Source organism: Polypterus senegalus, chromosome 6 (assembly GCF_016835505.1).
Source record: "Polypterus senegalus isolate Bchr_013 chromosome 6, ASM1683550v1, whole genome shotgun sequence".
Taxonomy (NCBI): Eukaryota; Metazoa; Chordata; class Cladistia; order Polypteriformes; family Polypteridae; genus Polypterus; species Polypterus senegalus.
Window position 1 is genome coordinate 190,629,093 of NC_053159.1, and position 17,393 is coordinate 190,646,485.

Here is a 17,393-nt window from a genome sequence, read left to right on the forward strand (position 1 = left end):
GGGGGTCTGCTTTAGCCAATCCCAACCAGCACAGGAGGCAAGGCAGGAACAAACCCTGGGCAGAGAGCCAGCCCACCGCAGGACACACACACACAGTTTAGGATCGCCAATGCACCTAAGCTGCATGTCTTTGGACTGTCGGAGGAAACCCACGCAGACATGGGGAGAACATGCAGACTCCATACAGGGAGGAGCGAACCCAGGTCTCCTTACTGCAAGGCAGCAGTGCTACCCACTGCGCCACCGTACCGCCCTAAAATAAGACGTTTATTCTCAAAATGCTCTTTAATAATAAAGAAGCTCCATGGAGCACAAGAAGCAAAGGATCGCCCCAAACACACTCGACAGTCTGATGCAAACAAGTCAGTCAGTCATTTTCTAAGTGGCTTAGTCCTGAACATGGTCATGGGGGTCTGCTGAAGCCTATCCTGGCTAGCATAGGGCGCAAGGCATGAACAAGCCCTGGACATGGTGCCAGTCTATCAGAGGGTGAACAAACACACACACACACTCTCCCCAAGGTCGCACACAGTTTAGTGTCGCCAGTTCACCTAATTGGTATGTGTTTGGATAGTAGGAGGAAACCGGAGCACCCGAAGGAAACCCACATAGAAGGGGGGGGCGGCACGCAAACTCCATGGAAGATGTGAACCCTGGTCTCCTTACAGGGAGGCAGGAGCCCTAACACTACACCAATACAATACACCACCCCGTGCAAACAAGTCCAACCACAAATATCTAGAAATGCAGTCAAAAACAGAGCAACCAGGATCAGAATACAGAAATCCCATAAATCAGTGGAACGCAAGTAACCTCACCAGCTCCCTAACACATTCGAAATGAACTGCCGGCAACTGTGGGAGGTCCGCGTGATGTTTGGGGTGGGGGGGTGGGGGGCAGTGATTGGCAGGTAGTCACCCACAAAACACATGGAATATAACACTGGCAGCTTATAGACAAGACCAGAAATGAAGAATAATACGCATCATCAACAAAAGCAACGTTAACATAAATAATAAATGGCAGAAAAAGGAACAAAAAACTTTGTTAGTACAAATGTTTGTGATGGGCAGCTTTTGGGATGACAAATGCAATGCACGTGTCTCTGTTATAAGCCATTTGGTATGGCATGAAACATATTCGTACAAAGCAGTGTAATGACAGAGAAATAGCAACCGGACAGACACCTTTTATTAAGGCAGATATTGTAATGGGATATGTATGTTTGTGATGTGCCATCTGTTGGAATGATAAATGCAACACATTGTATTAATACAGATATGATGCACCATCTGTTAGAATGGCAACTGCCAGCACATGTCTTTGTTACAGTATATGCGATTTGGTATGGGATTTGTAAAGGCAGTTAACATTTGTGATGCACCATATGTTGGAATGTCAAATACAATGCATGTGTCTCTGTTATATACCATTTGGTATGGCATATAACAGATTCATAAAAATCAGTGTTGATGTTTGTGATGCGCCATCTCTTCCAATGACAGAGACACAGCAACCAGACAGACACCTTTTATTAAAGTGAATACTGTAATGGGATTTGTAAAAGTGTGCTTTGTTTGTGATGTGCCATCTGTTGGAATGATAAATGCAACACATTGTATTAATACAGATGTGATGCACCATCTGGTGGAATGACAAATGCAACACACATATCTCTGTTATATGCCATTTGGTATGGGATTTGTAAAAGCAGTTAATATATTTGTGGCCGCCATCTGTTGGAATGACAAACACAATAAATTGTATTAATACAGATATGATGCGCCATCTGTTGGAATGTAAAATGCAATGCACGTGTCTCTATTATATGCCATTTGGTATAGCATGTAACATATTTGTAAAAAGCAGTGTTAATGTGTGCGATGGCCATCTGAGAAATAGCAACCAGACAGACACCTTTTTTTAAGGCAGATATTGTAATGGGCTTTGTATGTTTGTGATGTGCCATCTGTTAGAATGGCAACTGCCAGCACATGTCTTTGTTACAGTATATGCGATTTGGTATGGAATTTGTAAAGGCAGTTAATATTTGTGATGCACCATATGTTGGAATGTCAAATGCAATGCATGTGTCTCTCTTATATACCATTTGGTATGGCATATAACAGATTCATAAAAATCAGTGCTGATGTTTGTGATGCGCCATCTCTTCCAATGACAGAGACACAGCAACCAGACAGACACCTTTTATTAAAGTGAATACTGTAATGGGATTTGTAAAAGTGTGCTTTGTTTGTGATGTGCCATCTGTTGGAATGATAAATGCAATACATTGTATTACTGCAAATATGATGCACCATCTGGTGGAATGACAACTGCAATACACATGTCTCTGTTATACTGTATGACATTTGGTTTGGGATTTGTAAAAGCAGTTAATGTTTGTGGCGTGCCATCTGTTGGAATGACAAATGCAATCATATGTCTCTGTTATATGGCATTTGATATGGCATGTAACAGATTCATATAAAGCAGTGTTAATGTTTGTGATGTGCCATTTGTTGGAGTAATGTGCTTATGTGTTTATTACTACCAATGTTTGTGTCGGGCCATCTTTTGGAACAAGAATGCTATAGCAACTGGACGGCACACAGACAGTTGTCCTTTAGTTAAGGAGGATACAGTAATGTGATACCATAACATACTGTGAAAGGAACGTGATTACTGTAGTAGCCAGTAGTTTACAGGCCTTTTTTTTAACGTGTATGTTTGTACCTCATGAAGTAACTCCTTCCATTTCTTATGCGCTAATTCAAACTTCTTTTTCTTTTCAGTTCTTGTTATTCAGGTGTAATCGTTCGATTTTATAATCGCGAGGGTCAAAACCGCGTAGGCCCCTGTGGACTTTTCCCGTTTTGCACTTTTTTTCTCTCTCATATCCCGAAACCCCTATTATCGAGCGGAGCCCCCATTGCAAGGTGTGCAGTAAAGTCACCCTGATGGTGGGACACCTGTGCCCTTTCAGGCGGGGGGCGGCCCTCCTTGCCTTCGATGGCCAATGTCCCATTGGACTGAAGATCGGGCGCTCGGTGCGCGCGTGCTGGCGACGCGGGACCACCGGGCGGCTGCACTTCTTTACTCGCCAGCTTGTGGCGCCTTGGCAAACTCGGCCACGCAAACAACGGCGTGCCTTGCAGCCTCCAACAAAGAGCTCCGCTCACAGCTGATTTCCTAGGAAACCGAAGTGGAGGAATTTGCTGGCCTGCTAACGGACTCAAGCAGAGGAGAAGAAGGAGAAGGAGCGGGCGGGCGGCGGGCGTGCCGGCCTGCGGAGTGCCACTTGTCAGCTGATCCCGCGTCCCCCGCACTGGAGGGACCGTCGCCCGATCGTTTAGAAGGTGCGTGCAATTATTTTGATAATTTATTGTTATTACGACTTTTGACGGCGAATTGTGCGCAGCGACACGGGGTCAGCAGCACTCGGGGGCCGAGGCGGGCAGCTGTCACTGTCGTACTCGCAGTCGCCTTGACCGACACGTTATGGTGGGAGGGCGACTCATTTGACCCTGTGGCCGTTCGTTATAAACTTGAGAGCCCGAGACGAGCCCACGTTTGGGTGACACCTGGAAAGCGGTGACAACTCCAGCGCACGTCGGAGCGGCCGTCGTGTCTGCCCTGCCTTGTTTGCCGTTTTAATTGATAGGGCGGTTTAGGATTAGAAAGGCGCAATAGAGAAAAACGAAACCTCGAGGGGCTGTTTGGAATGGGGGTGGGCAGCACTTGGTAGATCGTCGGTGCGGTGTGTGCGCGTTCCCCCCGTGCCTCCGATGGGCGCGCCGCCTATGGTTTCGAGTGCGGAAATGATGGGGGATCAGTCGCCGGTGGTCCACGCGCTTAAACGTATCTGCTCCTGCAGACTTGACACGAGAAGGTCCACGCGTTCATTTTAAAGAGGAAACTGAGGGGAAAACTCGGAGTCCACTTATACTTTTGGAGGATTTGTGGCGTCTGGAGAGAGTTGAGCATACAATAGCAAGTGGTGCTGTGCAGTTTGGGGGGCTGCAGTACAGACAGTGGGATTGCCTCCAGATTGAACGAAGTCAGTAAGGGGGCGGGGATTTATAAATTAAAATCTAATGAGGGTCTCCAGATTAGCCATCGAATGAAAAGTCCTTCACGTCAGCCGCAGAGAGACGGCGGTTTGGTTTGGAGATCGCCCGGCTTTCGGTACACGCGCCGTATGAAATGAGCCCCTCACAATGGGGGGTTTGTTAAAGGGGAACTTAAGTGGTCCTTGTTCTCAAACCCCCGGTAATTTCCGTGCCGTTTTATTAACCAGGCCCACTGCCCCAACATTGGACATTTCGCGGTTTACACGGGACAGGGGGGCTACCACTTGACCATCCGTGAGCCCGAAGTGAGGAGCTGGGGACGAGGGGTTCATCATGCTTTTGACCTCACAGGCGTGTGCGACCCCACCAACAGATGACGTAACGGAAAATACAGACCCGGCTGTAGAGGGCCGTGCGGTGTAGCTGACGGCGAAAGGCGCTATATAACATCACCGTTCAGTACAGCCGCTCAATCCACGAGGCGACTTGGGCGATGGTCAAGGGGCGTCAGTTATGAACGTTAAGGAGAGCGAGCGCTGCTGACACCGAGGGGACCATCTGTCAAAAAAAAAAAAAAAAAAAAAAAACACCCAAACTCCTACAATACTGAGTGGTCGTTTTTAAACTACTGGGCGCCATTCATGAAAGCAAAAGTGCGCACGCGCCTTAAGGGTCCACGAATGGGTTACTGAAGGGGCGCGCACTCCGGAACCCAAAGAGACCCCAAGGTCGTCGAAGTCACAAATACCGACTACGCACACCGGAGGGCGACGTCCGTCCACCAAGTGGGCCTTCGCTGAACCCCCCCGAGTGCACTGCATGGTGAATGTGCTGTCACAGGGTCGCAAGGTCGGCCGCTGAGCAAATCATTCAATGTGTAAAAGGCTGCAATCAAGAGCCCTTTGGTGACATTCACCATGAAAGACATTCACGACCGAAAATCGAAGCCAGTCACGTTAGCTGTCATGAATCTGAGAAGTACGTGAATGTGCTGCAAAGCACCTTGACATGCAGTTCACTAAGGAAAGGCGCTATATAAAATCACAGGTTCAGTCCAAATGAGCACCACAAATGGGTGACCCTGAGCAAGTCATTTAACGGAAAAAAAGGAAAACGGACAAGAGTGTGTTATACAATAAAGGGGGCTTGAGGTGGCATTCACCGTGAAAGGCGCTATATAACGTCATGGGTCAGTATCTGCCAGTGAATTTCTGAGCTGTCATTAATTTCATCTGAAAAACGCACAATTGTATTATATATTGTATTGAACAATGTGAATGAATGTGCGGTAAGGTACCTTGAGATGCAGTTCACTAAGGAAAGGCGCTATATCAAATCACAGGGTCACAGGCTCAGTCCAAATGTGCAGCACAGATGGGTGACCCTGAGCAAGTCATTTCATTGGAAAAAAAAAAAAAATCCGAACACAAGTGTGTTGTAGAGTTTGGAGTGGCGTGCACAGTAGAAGGCACTTTAGAAAATCCAAATATCCAGTAGTCGTTAATCGCCTTCGAAATACAAGAATGTGTCGAAGGAGGTGACATACTGTGAGATGCAGTGCACTGAGGAAAGGCGCTATATATGACATCAGTCGAGTCCAGATTAGGAACACCAATCGGAGAAACTTGTTTAATGGGAAGAAGTGGAAACAAGTGTGAGGTACAGTGAAGAGCATTTGGGTGATGCCCACTATGAAAGGCGCTATATAAATGAATGCAGTGCACCAAATACCAAAAGTATAAAGTCATGGCACAGAATCGGCCACTGAATCTGAGGATTGCATTTATGTATTGTATTGTATTATATTGTATTGAGATGTGTGACTAGACTCTAAAGTGGTTTGAAATGCAGCGCACAAAGGAAAGGCGCTATATGTATAAGACCGTAGCGTCACAGGGCCCAGTCCAAATTAGCAACACAAATCTGAGCAACTCATTTAGCTGGAAAAAGTGGAAACAATAGCAGTGTACAATAGAGAGCATTAGGGAGCTGCTCACTTTGAAAGGCGCTATATAAACCCTGGCTTAATATCCATCCATCCATTATCCAACCCGCTGTATCCATTTAAGTTAAGGAGCAGCTGAAAGAAGAAGAAATTGAATTTAATTTTAAGAAAAAAAAAAAGTTAAGGCAGTTTAGTAATCCCAAATCAAATTTTAATAATGAGGCCAGTGCAATGCAAGTCCTGTTGGATGTTGGACTTTTTAGATGATGGTTTGGAAGAGCCAGTTGTCTATGAGGGCTACATCTGCACCTGATCCAGCACCTCGAGCTCAGGGTCGCTGAACTGGAGGAGGAGTTGGCTGACCTGCGTTGTAATAGAGAATTGGCGGACTTGGCCCAGGTGTCCTTTAGAGAGATAGTGTGCACCCCTAAGGTGGCGGGAGGAGATTCCAGACCAGACAGGTAGGAATAGGTGGGTCACGGTCACAAGGCGTAAGGTAAAGGGTGCACACTGTCCGGGGGCATCAACCCCAGAATTAGAAGTGTCTAACCATTATCATGTCCTGGCGGAGCTGGACGGTGACTCTGATAATTCTGAGGTGGTAGGCAGGGTTGAGGAGCCCCAACGGGCCACCTCAAAACCAGTTCCCAAAAAGAGAGAGGTAGTGATAGTTGGGGACTCAATCATTAGGGGGATTGAAGCGCAGGTGTGCTCCAGAGAGAGAGAGTCTCGCGACGGTGTGTTGCCTTCCGGGAGCACAGGTGGGAGACCTCCTGGAAGGGTGGATAGGCTCTTGGCCAGAGCGGGGGTGGATCCAGTTGTCATTGTCCACGTTGGAACAAATGACATACATAAGGGTAGTCTGTCAGTTCTGTGATCCAAATTCAAAGAGTTAGGTACCAAGCTGAGGAGCAGAACTGACAAGGTAGTCTTTTCAAGTTCTGCCTGTGCCACGCCAGTCCAGGTAAGATTGAGGAGATTAGAAGGCTTAAAGCGTGGCTCAAATCTTGGTGCAGGGTAGAAGGGTATAGGTTTATGGGGCATTGGGACTCCTTTTGGAACAGATGGGACCTGTTCGCGTGACGGGTTACATCTGAACTGGAGGGGCACCAATGTATCGGGGAGGTGTATGTGTAGGCTAGGATTGGAGGAGCAGGGAGTTTAGGACAGGCCAGATTTAGATCTATACATGGAAGAACAAACAATGGTGTAGAAATAAAAATGCATAGTAATGTAAATTTTAAGCAAACACGTAAAGATAGAAGGATTAACACATTAAAAATAGCTTGCCTTAATGCTAGAAGTATCAAAAATAAGGTAAGTGAGTTGGAGTTGTATGTAGCAGAGCACAATTATGATATTATAGCAATAACGGAAACCTGGCTAAATAACAAAGATGGGGATGAGTGTAACATAGAGGGATACACATTTTTAGGAAGGATAGACAGAACAGAAAAGGAGGTGGGGTTGCTGTTTATGCCAAACAGGAATTAAATGTAAGTCATCTTCAGTTGGATGATGAGCCCCATCTTAGTGAGGACATGTGGCTTCGCCTGGGAAAATATTAGGGAAAAGGTCTCATTTTAGGAGTGTGTTATAGACCACCCAATTCAGACAGTAATTTCAACACACATCTTTTAGTAATATCAAAAGGCAAGTTTACAGGGGATATTATAGTCATGGGGACTTTAATTATCCAAATATTAACTGGGATAACCTTACAGATGGAGGAGCACAAGAGCAGGAGTTTTAGAAGTAATCAGTGACTGTTTTTAACACAGCATGTTAAAGCACCAACAAGGGGTGAAGCCTGTCTGGATTTAGTATTCTGTAATAATCAGGATAGAATTGAGGGTGTAGAGGTGATTGAACCACTAGGGTCAAGTGACCATAATGTAATACAATTCTCAGTATTTTGTAAGAGTACAGATGCAAAGACTAAAATTGTTAAGTTGAACTTTAGTAGGGCTAATTTTGAGCAGATGTGACAAAGTCTAAGTAGGATAGACTGGGATAAGCTTTTAAATGTGGAGACAGTCGAGGAGCAGTGGAACAGGTTTAAAAACATGTAATGCAGGACAGATACATACCTAAATTTGGAAGTAATAGGAAACTAAAAAAAACTCCACGATGGATTAATAAAGATTTAAAAAGAAGTTGCAAAGGAAAAAACTGCTGTATAAGGCATATAAGACTAATGACTGCAAAGAGAACCGTAGAGCGTATGAGAAAATGAGGGCAACCATTAAGAAGGATATCAGAGAGGCTAAAAGACAGTTGGAGAGGAATATAGCAGATAAGGCGAAAGAAGACCCCAAGAGATTCTTTCAGTATTTTAGTAGTAAAAGAACAGTTAAGGAGGAGGTCAAGTTCATCAGGAATAGTAAAGGGAATTAAAAGATACAGACAATGAAATAGCAGATGCCCTAAACTTACATTTTTCTGAGGTGTTTACAAGTGAGCAAGTGGATAACCTGCCAGAGGTAAACAACTACTAAGGAGGTACTGAGGGATTTGAAATTGTAGAGGAGAAGTGCTGCTCAGATTAAATAAGATGAAATCAAACAAATCACCAGGCCCAGATAATATTTATCCTCGTGTTCTTAAGGAGGCTAGTGAGTACATATATAAACCCTTGACACATATTTTTAGGAAGTCACTGTGCACTGGAGAGATTCCAAAGGACTGGAAAATGGCAAATATCATCCCATTATATAAAAAGGGTGACAGGGCAGATCCAAGCAACTATAGGCCAGTAAGCTTAACAAGCATCACAGGAAAATTAATGGAAGGAATTATTAAGGATAAGATTGAGCAACACATGACAAGGACAGGAGTTATTCTGAACAGTCAGCATGGGTTCAGAAGAGGGAGGTCGTGTTTTACTAACATGTTGGAATTCTATGAGGAGGCAACAAAAGGATACGATCAAAGTGGAGCTTATGATATTATTTATCTGGACTTTCAGAAAGCATTTGATAAGGTGCCACATGAGAGGTTGGGCATCAAGTTAAAAGAAGTGGGAATTCAGGGTGATGTTTTTAGATGGGTGCAGAATTGGCTCAGACACAGGAAGCAGAGGGTGATGGTGCGAGGAACCTCATCAGAACTGGTGATGTTAAGAGTGGTGTTCCACAGGGGTCAGTGCTAGGGCCGCTGCTATTTTTAATATATATAAATGATTTAGATAGGAATATAAGTAACAAGCTGGTTAAGTTTGCAGATGATACCAAGATAGGTGGATTAGCAGATAATTTGGAATCCGTTATATCATTACAGAAGGACTTGGATAGCATACAGGCTTGGGCAGATTTGTGGCAGATGAAATTTAATGTCAGTAAATGTAAAGTATTACACATAGGAAGTAAAAATATTAGGTTTGAATACACAATGGGGGTCGAAAATCGAGAGTACACCTTATGAGAAGGATTTAGGAGTCATAGTGGACTCTAAGCTATCAACTTCCAAACAGTGTTCAGAAGCCATTAAGAAGGCTAACAGAATGTTAGGTTATATAGCCTTGATCTGTGGAGTACAAGTCCAAGGAGGTTATGCTCAACCTTTATAATGCACTGGTGAGGCCTCATCTTGAGTACTGTGTGCAGTTTTGGTCTCCAGGCTCCAAAAGGACATAGCAGCACTAGAAAAGGTCCAGAGAAGAGCACTAGGCTGATTCCAGGTCTACAGGGGTTGAATTATGAGGAAAGATTAAAAGAGCTTAGCCTTTACAGTTTAAGGAACAGAAGATTAAGAGGTGACAAGTGTTTAAAATTATGAAGGGAATTAGTACAGTGGATCGAGACTTGTATTTTAAAATGAGCTCATCAAGAACAGGGGACACAGTTGGAAACTTGTGAAGGGTAAATTTCACACAAACATTAGGAAGTTTTTCTTTACACAAAGAATGATAGACACTTGGAATAAGCGACCAAGTAGTGTGGTGGGCAGGAAGATGTTTGGGACTTTCAGAGCTTGACTTGATGTTTTCTTGGTGGATATAAGTGGACAGGACTGGTGAGCTTTGTTGGCCTGTTCTCGTCCAGAGTGTCCTAATGTTCTAATGGAGCCTCACACCACTCTAGATTCAGTGATAGCATTTCAGTTGTGGAGTTACTCAACAGTCAATCATAATAACAAACATTGTAAAAAATACAAACTATGTATACACCCAGAAATGTTCATGTTTTTGATAGAAATTGATATTTTTTTTATCAAGATACCATTCATTTTATTTAAAAAATACAGCCAAGACATTACTAGTATCCTAACTACAGGGTCACGGGGGTCTGCTGGAGCCAATCCCAGCCAACAGAGGGTGCAAGGCAGGAAACAAACCCCGGGCAGGATGCCAGCCCACTGCAGGGCACACACACACCACACACACACCAGGCACACACCAGGGACAATTTAGGATCGCCATTCCACCTAACCTGCATGTCTTCTGACATATCACCTGTGTCCATATATTCGATCTCTATTCGCCTTTTCGTTATTTCTCCGAGTAATAATTTCTCTTTCTTTGTGCCAATGCGATCTTTACTTTCTTTGTTTTGACACGTGTCGTTTTTTTTCTGCTTTCATATTCTGTCTCTCGCTCTGCTTGTGTTTCGCGTCTTCGTCTTTTGAATTCCAGTCTTCATTTTCTCTAACCTGCTCTCCATGTGTTTGGCCCCCTCGTTTTTTAACCTCTTTATGACGTTTTACTTTGTTTTCTGCTCTTTGTCTTTTATTTCTGACTTCGCTTTATCCCGCTTTTTTTTTTAATGACACCTGGGCTGTGGTGATTCTTTTCCCTTTTTCGAGTAATAAGTTCCGATTGTTTGCGCCAATGCGATCTTTACTTTCTTTTTTTTTTTTATAGTTTCTAATTTATTTTTCATATTCTTTAACTTTCTCCACACGTGTATCGCACCAACGTTTTTTTATTCAGCCTTTCGAATTCCACTGCTTTCATAATCTCTGACCTGCTCTGCGTGTGTTTAGCGCCAACGTCTGGATTGGACCTCCTTTTTTTTTTTCAATTCCACTTGTTCCGGGCTGATTATCCATCCATCCATCCATTTTCTAACCCACTGAATCCGAATAGGGTCACGGGGGTCTGCTGGAGCCAATCCCAGCCAACACAGGGCACAAGGCAGGAACCAATTGCTGATTATTACTTTCCTTATTTTCTGAATTTGCACCTCGATTATTCTTTTTCTTTTTCATCTCTCCAATGCTTTTGCGTCTCTTTTCTTCGCTTAGCCGTCTACGTTTCGTTTATAACGTATCGTCCTTATACGCTTTATATGCACTGAGAGCGTCTGCTCAAAGCCTCCTTTACACGACTGAGTGTGTCGCTGCCCGCGCTCTTATTTATTTGTAAGTACGCCGTGTCTTGTAAGAATCTCGTGTTCTGAGTCAACGTCTTGGCACAAAGTCTCATGTTGAAGGTCCCCGTGAGACGCTCCATGGCCTATCTCTCTCGTCTCGCAGGTCTTTTAAGTGTCTTCTGTGATCTTAACGTGAACATCACGTCTCGTCGCCCTACTGTTTCTCTCCAGGATTTTTTTTTTATAATAGAGAGACTCATTAAATAAATTGAGCGGTACATTTACGTTACCCATCTCTACAGCTTGCGCTGTCTTGCTCAGTCACAGGTAAGAAGCATTTGCTATTTAATAATAATAATAAGGTTACATTTACTGAGCGCCTTTCACAGACCCAAGGTCACTTTACATCCAGTGTTAAAAAAAAATGACAGATGACAAAAGTTTGTAGAAGAGGAAAGTTTTGAGTTGAGATTTAAAACTGCAGAAAGAGGAGCAAATCACGGAGAGACTGAGGAAGAGAGTTCCAGAGTTGAGGTGGCATAACACTGAAGGACCTGCCTGCCCTCCCAGGGTGGAGAGTCTGCTGCGTGGGACAGTCAGGAGCTGACCGCTCGAGGACCTGAGAGAGTGACAAGGAGGGTAAGGAGCTGAGTGAGGTAGAAGAAGGGGGCCAGAGGTTATGGAGGGCTTTGAAGCAGAATCTCCAATGTAAGCCTTGATGGAACCAGTGAAGCTGGGAGAGAACAGGGGAGACGTGAGCAGAACGCTTGGTGTGGCTGCAGAGTTCTGAATATACTGGAGCTTCTGTGTAGATTTGCCAGGGAGGCCGATGAAGAGGGAATTACAGTAATCAATACGAGACATCGTGAGACAAGGACGGAAATGGACGGAGGCGGGCAACGTGAATGAAATTCTGGAAAGAGACCTGACGTGGAGCTCAAAGTTAAGTGAGGAATCAAACAAAACACCAAGATGTCTGACGACAGGAGCAGGTGTGACAAGTGGACCATCAACAGAAACAGAGAAATTGGATGCCTTAGAAAGCTGGGATTTTGGACCTCCCAGTAACACTTCAGTTTTATCGGCATTAAGTTTGAGAGAGTGATCAGTGAGTGTGCTAGGAGGCGAGTCTGTCTTAAGATAGAACTGAATATCGTGTGCATGGCAGTGGAAGTTAAGGCCATGTCTGCAAATAATCTGACCCAAAGGAAGGAAGTAAAGTAGAAAGAGTAACGGACTGAACCCTGAGGGACACCACATGACAGACAGGTGACATGGAGGATTTGTATCGGCCAAGTGTGACACACCGTTGACTATTAGAGAGATCTGATGTGCGCCGAGCCATTGAAGGGCTAAGCCAGAGATGCCTACAGCAGAGAGACGTGACAGGAGGACTTCATGGTTAGCAGCTTCAAATGCTGCACTCAAGTCAAGATGGAGGAGAATATGAAGTGAACAACAATCTGCAGAGCGGAGAAGATCATTAACTACTCTGAGAAGAGCCGCCTCAGTGCTGCGCTGTGTACAAAAGCCAGGCTGAAAAGTCTATGGTCCAACTCCAGTCCTGGAGGGCCGCAGTGGCTGCAAGTTTTCATTCAAACCCTTTTCTTAATCAGTGATCTGTTTTTGCTGCTAATTAACTTCTTTTGAATTCATTTTAATTGTCTTGTTTTTAAGATTTGTTCCTCTGAATTGGTTCAATTCTTTCCTTAAATGGCACCCAAACAGAAATAAAATGTGAGGTGAATGAGCCAACAGAAGACCAACTCAGTCAGTGACTCAAATTCCAGCCAATTTCACTCCAACCCGTTGCTTAATTAGAAGTCGAGTCTCGTTGTTAATTAAACCCGTTCTTTAATTCCATGGCTTGTTGCTGCTCTCATTGTGCAATAGCAGACATTTACGAAATTATGGATTTTCTCTTTCCTAAGAGCAGATCAGCACTCCTGAGACCTTCACCTTTCTTTATTTTCAGATATTGTATGATCGTCACAGTTTGCTGGCCCTGTTTTGACTCATTTTGTATCTCATTATTGGGTGGCTGCTAATTAAGGAAAAAGAAACAATTCAACAGCAAGTCAAATAAAATGAATTAGCAGCAAAAACAAGTCACTAATTAAGAAAAGGGTTAGAATGAAAACCTGCAGCCACTGCGGCCCACCAGGACTGGTGTTGGGCACCCCGGTCTAGAAGAAAAGCATGGAGTTGTGTAGCGACCACAAGTCCCATCACCTTAGAGATTAGAGAGAGGCCTGTAACTGAAGAGAGAAGGGGGATCCAAGTCAGGTATTTTAAGGATTGGGGTCACTGCAGCAGTTTTGAGGGCAGTAGGGACAGAACCAGAAATGAAACCAGCATAAACCAAGGAGGCAACAGGAATACGAATTATGGGTGAGCAGGTCTTAAGCAGAGACTCCCTCACACACTCAGCGTAAACCGCGTGTTAAAGGAAAATTCCAGATTTGGTGTTACAATAATGACGCTTACAGTACTGATAGTAGGTACCTAAAATATGTCGTCACTACTTTTATTAACTCTTTAGTTTACTCAGGGCCGTAAGCCTGAAGGCCGTAAGCAGAAACGGTTGACGGGTGTTCGCCAAATTATAAGGGCGGCTGAGATTTTTTATTACAAAACATGAAACATACGCAACTGACGGCTTGTTTATGCAGCATCCTTTAATGTGGCGTCATGTGAGTTTGACACAAAAGGCAAAAGATTTCAGTAAAATTCTGTAACGTCAGATGAGATTTTATGTCAATTCTATTCGCTGTTTTTCGTATTGACTACGCCATCTGGGTGAATAATTTGAACTAACCAAAGAAGTAATCGTCGTATCACGTATGGGTTATATAGGCTGTTTTGTTGAATTATTGTTACGTTTTTAAAGTGATATGAGAGTCCGCCCGAACACCATCAGACTGACACCAACACACACGTTTATTTAGTTTTTAAGAGCAGACGGTGCACACCAAACACCCCTGTCCACGGGCTTCTCTCTCATTGTTCTTCGTCCTGCTCCCGCTCCTCGACTGTAGGAAGGCGGCCCCTTTTATTCCCACCCGGATGTGCTCCAGGTGCTTGATGACGTTTTTCCGGCAGCAGCGGGAGTGCTGCCCTCGCACCCGGAAGCACTCTTGGCATCCCTGGAAGGTCCTTCCTCCACCGTCTCAGAGATGTGGCAGAAGTGTCGATCTCCCGAGCTCCACAACGCGCAGGGCGCCCCCTGGTGGTGGCCATGCGCCCCAATGGGTTTGAGCCTCCCTGCTCCGTCCCCGTGGTCCCCTCATCATCCAGGGCAGTTGCCCCCTCGTGGCTCAGGCATCCCGGCTGGGTCTGACCCCCCAGCCTCCTGTGACACTGGTTTTAAAGTAGTGATTTTAAATGGATATCTTTTTAATAAAAATGTATTAATTTATTAAAATAGTTCATTCTAATTTAAAATCTTGATTACTTCTTTTGTAACAGCTGATCACTTTTTCGGCGTCCCACCTATAGTTCCAAAAAATCCCGAATAATACAATAATGATAAGTACTTACAGTCTTGAAGCAGATTGAACGAGATCTGTCGGCTTCAGTGAAAGAATTGAAACATTTCATGGACAAGCGCGAAGGAAGAAATTCTAGTAGGCATTTAAGACGACTTGAAGAATTCAAAGGAAAGTTTTTTTGCAGGTTTTAATGTTATGGAATTTCATAAGTAGTGTAGTAGTGCAGTTTTGAATCTTATACTGATAAAAGGCAAAGCCCTCACTCACTGACTGACTCACTGACTGACTGACTCACTGACTGATCACTAATTCTCCAACTTCCTGTGTAGGTAGAAGGCTGAAATCTGGCAGGCTCATTCCTTACAGCTTACTTACAAAAGTTAAGCAGGTTTCATTTTGAAATTCTACACGCAACGGTCATAACGGTTGATAATGGTCGACAACGTCCGCCATGTTGAACTTTCTTATTTATGGCCCCATCTTCACGAAATTTGGTAGGCAGCTTCCCTGCACTAACCGAAACCGATGTACTTACTTATTTCAATGGTAGGACGCCACTGTCGGCCGCCATATTGAACTTTTCAACAGTCTTTGTTACTTATGGGCCCATCTTCAAGAAATTTGGTACGCGGGTTCCCAACGCTAACTGAATCCTACTTACGTACATATATACGTCCATAGCTTGCAGCTCGGTCACCGTGCGAGGCGGCGTTGGGTCCTCCATCCCCACACCTCCCACGTTGTTGGATGCCTGCCTATATAAGGCCATCCGTCGCTCCAGTCTCTACATTCCCTTCCTTGCTTCGCCACGGGATTCACGTCTCTCTGCTGATAACTACAGCCTTTTTATTTAATCCACGGCTTCTCCGCTGTTTTATTGTTCATTTATTACGATTATAGTTATTGTGTAGGTATTTTAGACTTACTTTACATTGTTCAGGTACCCATTTCCTTTATCACTCCAACCATACTCCTATTAACATGTCTATCGAGGTGATCACCATCGATCAAAGAACTGTCACTTACCGAGTGATTTCCATGCCCGGAGATGGCACCTGCCTTTTCCATTCTCTGTGTTACATATTGCACGGCCATATCAGGCTCACTCTTGATATCCATTGTGTCTTATGTATTGAATGACTGGGACAGGTTCAAGGTGTGGACTGATGACGTACAGGAGATAATTAGACTACACAGGAGCACTAGAAGACTGAAATGCTTAAGACCTTCACCTATGGATCTGCATGTGAGTTGATGGCTGCCGCTGAATTGTTCGGTTGTCGCTTTCAAGTGTACCGAAATGGCCAAATATTTTACACCTTTGGACAACCGCCAATGCCTCTTAAACATCTTAGACTCACAGGTGACGATTTGAGTAGTGGACACTTTGATGTTTATGAATGTTTAAACTCTCAAAAGCTGGATGTGAAGTTATTGATGAAACCGGTTGTGTGCTTATAACGCTTGACAGATGTCGAATGTCACTTCAACACAAGTCCTACAAATACTGTCGTCATTGAAACAAACCATGAAACTCAAACCAATTATGACAGCAGCAATCCAAGCTGTGAGATTTGAGACAAGATTACTGTTCACATGGCCGACTGTACGTTACATGCTCAAGAGTCAGCTCAGCGCACAGCTTGGTCAGATTACAACCGGAGGGCCGAACTCACAATGTGGTATACAAAGAAATCCTTAACAAATAATTATTGGTAGATTTTCCCTCAGTTTAAAAAGGTTTAATTTTCTTCTTAATAAACATTTTAAGGCAGTACTTCACCACTGCACAGCGCAGGTATTTTGCTAGTTCAAAATACAATGTGGTTCAACGATTATAAAAATATTATTATGTGCTTATATCTTTCAAAACTAAACAATTACATAATAAATTGAAAATTATAAATCAACTTTTTTTGGGTGCAGAATTATGTGCTTTGGCTTCGGGCATAGAAATGTGGAAATCCAGCCCTGATAATAATAAGTTACGGTCAAACACAATTCATTGTCTTATCAAACCCTCTGCAACTTTGTGATGGCACAAAAGCGTTACCATTGAATCTGATTGAAGCTGCCATCTTTACAGGGTGGGCCGCAGGGTGAAATTCAGTTTATACCCAGAATCCCCATCATGCCTACTGATTACCAAAAGAGTACAGTCAGTCCATCAGTCAGCGAGTTAGTCAGTCAGTCAGTGAGTAACCCGCTTAGTCCTGAACAGGGTCATGGGGGTCTGCTGGAGCCCACCCCACCTATCACAGGGTGCACAGTAAAGTGTCCTATAAAACTGCATTTTCCAGAGACCACAAACAACAGACGAGTCACCAAGGAAAGCAGGACCTGATCTACGGCACAACTGTGTACCTTCAAGAGCGAGGAGCTCCAGTGACCTGATAGTATCGGGCCCCCGTGTGGCTGTGCGAGGTATGACGCTCGATCCTCAAAAAAAAATGTCAGGGCACCAGCAGGGGTCACCCCGTCCAGTTACCAGTAGAACTTCAAACAGAAACGGCGCCCAGCGGTGCATGTAGTGCAAAGTAAAGTCAAGCAAGCCATCAGGTTTGGTCCGGGA

At 44.2% G+C, this 17,393-nt stretch overlaps 1 protein-coding gene across 3 annotated transcripts in view; it reads left to right on the forward strand.

Moving 5' to 3' along the window:
- The window catches only part of znf385b (zinc finger protein 385B), a 359,240-nt gene that overhangs the window by 251,118 nt on the left and 90,729 nt on the right, over positions 1–17,393 (forward strand). Inside the window, exon 1 of one of the 3 annotated variants that reach the window (XM_039757761.1) lies at positions 3,258–3,359. The exons of the other annotated variants lie outside the window; for them this stretch is intronic. The gene's annotated coding sequence lies outside the window, so the exon portion shown is untranslated. Of the gene's footprint in view, positions 1–3,257; positions 3,360–17,393 lie in introns of those variants that run through there. 3 annotated transcript variants of the gene reach the window in all.